This window comes from Lynx rufus, unplaced genomic scaffold, assembly GCF_022079265.1.
Source record: "Lynx rufus isolate CCGP_SWC_20201006 ecotype Redwood Valley unplaced genomic scaffold, mLynRuf1.p SCAF_15, whole genome shotgun sequence".
Classification (NCBI taxonomy): Eukaryota; Metazoa; Chordata; class Mammalia; order Carnivora; family Felidae; genus Lynx; species Lynx rufus.
In genome coordinates this window covers 32814460-32818047 of record NW_025814829.1, presented here as the reverse complement: position 1 = coordinate 32818047, position 3588 = coordinate 32814460, and the positions used below count along the sequence as shown (strand labels likewise).

At 41.2% G+C, this 3588-nt stretch overlaps 1 long non-coding RNA gene across 1 annotated transcript; it reads right to left on the bottom strand.

The window, feature by feature from the left end:
- Positions 1–215: 215 nt before the first annotated feature.
- Positions 216–3321, bottom strand: LOC124510428 (uncharacterized). Its single transcript, XR_006961689.1, has 2 exons — positions 3207–3321; positions 216–569 (listed from the first exon to the last, which is right to left on the bottom strand). It is a non-coding gene; the product is annotated as an uncharacterized LOC124510428 (long non-coding RNA).
- Positions 3322–3588: the final 267 nt, after the last annotated feature.

Genomic DNA, 3588 nt, shown 5'->3' with positions numbered 1-3588 from the left:
CACACACACACACACACACTGTACTAATGAGCACATGAGTACCTCTGTCTTAGAATCTGGTGCTCAACACTGACATGGAACCGCCTATAACCCTAAACATCTGCTTCAGTGACTAACACAATTCAGGTCCAATAGAATGCAAATTATGTGAAAATCTTGACTATAACAACATGTCAAGTGATTTGACTAAAATGAAAGCAATTATATAGCATTTATGAATTATGTATGTCTTTATTTTATTACTCATCCAATACAGCTCATCAACAGAACATCCAGACTTATCAGATAATAAGGAAATTTTGATGTCTTCCCTGTTTTGCTCATATAAAAACCACAACTTTCACCTGTTGTCCAGGTTGGGTGTTGCATTAATCAGCTTGGGCTGCCATAGCAAGCTGCCACAGCCTGGGTGGCTTAAACAGCAGACATTTATCTTCTCACAGTCCTGGAGGCCGGAAGTCCAAGATCCAGGTGCCACAAGGTTGTTTGCTTTCTGGTGAGTCTTCTCTTCCTGACTTGCATACATCTAGCTTCTCCCTGTGTCCTCGTGTGGCCTTTCCTCTATGCACCTGCGGAAAGAGCGATCTCTGGTGTCTCTTCCTCTTAGAAGGACACCAGTCCTTTCACGTTAGGGCCCTACCCTTTTGACTTCATTTAACTTTAATTACTTCTTTAAAGGTCCTGTCTCGGGGCGCCTGGGTGGCGCAGTCGGTTAAGCGTCCGACTTCAGCCAGGTCACGATCTCGCGGTCCGTGAGTTCGAGCCCCGCGTCGGGTTCTGGGCTGATGGCTCAGAGCCTGGAGCCTGTTTCCGATTCTGTGTCTCCCTCTCTCTCTGCCCCTCCCCCGTTCATGCTCTGTCTCTCTCTGTCCCAAAAATAAACGTTGAAAAAAAAAAAATTAAAATAAATAAATAAATAAATAAATAAAGGTCCTGTCTCCAAATATACTCACATTGGGGGTTCGGGCTTCAACGTATGAATGTGAGGGAAGACGACACAATTCAGTCCGTAACAGGTGTTATGAAGGTGTTTTTGTCAAGGTAGATGTGTAGACTCTCTTTACTCAACAGTTTGCTAGCTTGATTTATAACTTTTACATATTTAGACATTTGGCATGTGGTCCCCTGCCTGTACGCTAGACCCCACGAGTATGAGGAGGCAGGCCGACAACAAAGAATACGTGTATGCTACAATTCGTAGCTAAGAGTGGCTTCCATCAAACGTAGCTCAAGGGTTATTTACAGAAGAACTTGTCAGTGAGTAAGGCTGTCTTTCAGGGGAGTGATCTGTAATATGAGGTAGTAAGCTGTGTGTTACAGGATATGTCAAAGCTGAGGGTGGTTGACCAAATGGCAAGAATGTTGAGAGGCATGCCTATGCTGAGTAGAAGGTAAAGACGTGATCATCAAGACCCTTCCCAATTTTAAAATCCCGAGAAGCCTCCGTGTTCTAGAAATACAGGCTCTCAGGTCTTCTTCCTCAGTTATATCTTCTAGAAAACAATACTAGCTTTCTAAATGCTGGAGTCAGAGAAATTTTCCTAGGGCCCTTAGTTTCTTCTGAATGTTTCGCTTTATGCCTATTTAATCTGTTAGGCCACAAAAGCTATTTTTGAGTTGTATGTGCTTTCAAAGGCAGGCAGACTTTTAGCATATTTCAGGTTAAGCTGTAGAACTGCTATTTAGTGAGAAAAAACAAAAACAATCCCAAGCCAAAAATGCATTGCTTGCTACTTCAGATAATTTCTAAACAAGGTATTTGCTTCACATACAATCACAATCATAAGGGGATATTATAATAGATTTTACATTCTCTAGAAAATGGGTGGTACACATATATGTGGAAAACTTGAAAGTATTATTTAGGGGTGCCTGGTGGCTCAATGGGTTAAGTGTCTGACTCTTGATTTCAACTCAGGCAATGATCTCACGGTTCATGAGTTCAAGCCCCATGTCAGGCTCTGTGCTGACAGTGCAGAGCCTGCTTGGGATTCTCTCTCTCTCTCTCTCTCTCTCTCTCTCTCCCTCCCTCCCTCCCTCCCTCCCTCCCTCTCTTCTTACCCCTCCCCATCTCAAAATAAACAAATGTAAAAAATAAAGGAAGAAAATATTATTTACCAAGATCTGACTGTGGAAAAGCTGGAGTCATTGATGGTTTTCCTTACCCCAGAAAGCCTTCTTTCAGTAATTGTCTACCTTTTTACAGAAAAGGGAACAAATGCCTTGTACTGAGAATAGTAAAGTAGGAAAAGACCTCAGTGGTAGGTCACCTGATCCTTTCAACTCCTTGTACTAGTAAAGAAATAGACTCAGAGGAGATAGACAACTCGCCTAAGGTTACACATCTAGTTACTAGTAAATCCAGGATGAGACGAAGGTCTCTCCTGCTCCCAATTTGTTTCCATATACTGTGCTGTCATGGTCAGGTCACCAAAGCATTCAGAATGTGGACTCCCAATAGTAAGAATCGAAAGCACACTGGAGAGAATACTGTCCTCATTTACAAACAAAACAAAACAAAATTTACCTCACAAAATATCTGATGTTGTGATGATAATTTCTCTTTCTGAGTTCTATTATTCTAGGTATTGAAATCATACAAATAATCCAGAATTTCCAAACCAGAAGGCCATAAGTGGAGGCCATCAAGTTCTCTCTCTCTCTCTCTCTCTCTCTCTCTCTCTCTCTGCACCTCAGTGAATGGCATTCAAATCCTGCCATCCTTTTTTCTGTCACTGTTTATCCTTTCTGTATAAAAACAAAACCAGACAAAAACAAAACCTATAGGCATTTATAGTCCTTCTCAATAAAATATTTTAAAACATTGCAGCATATATAAATCAGAAAACTCTTTTTGAAGTTTAGAGGGCTCCCAAGGAAACCCCTGTAAGACACGGTAGGCATAGCCAAAGAATATAGGAAAACTAGAAAACCTTCAGTGAAAAAAAGAAGATGGAAACCATAAAAGGTAACTTCACTTGCTTAACACAGACTGTGTGAGGAACTGAAACACGAAGGAAAAGGCACCCAAACTGGAACTTAGGTCAAGTGCACCAAGAAGAGGAATGAGGCCAGGCAGCACTGGAGGCTCACGGTGTTAGAAGCAGAAAACCCAAAACAGGAAATGAAAGTCAAATGACAAAAGACGAAGGGAAATTAAGAATTCTTTATATAAGGAACTAGAGAAATAAAAAGGAAAATATTACCTTATTAGGTACTGGGGAGAGAAGTAAATAGCCACTAGCATATGTGGCCCAGTCAGCATGCACAGAAATTCTAAGGGAGTCAGTACTCTCCCTGTCTCCCGAAAGGCCTCCGCTGCCTGGTATTTGTTACTCATGGGGAATTATCTCCAAAAGCCCCAATTTCCTGAACTGAATATGAGTTGGTAGCAACAGTGTCTTCTTAAAAGGGTAAACCAGACGATGTTGCTAAAGCATTTAGCATAAATGCCTGGTACCTAATTCATGCTGGCTACATGGCAGCTGTTATTAATGTCATTACAAACTTATTAAGCCAAATTTTTATTCTTTCCTGATATTCGTACTTATTTATTATGGATGTAGGGTGGCAGTTATAAGACCTTCA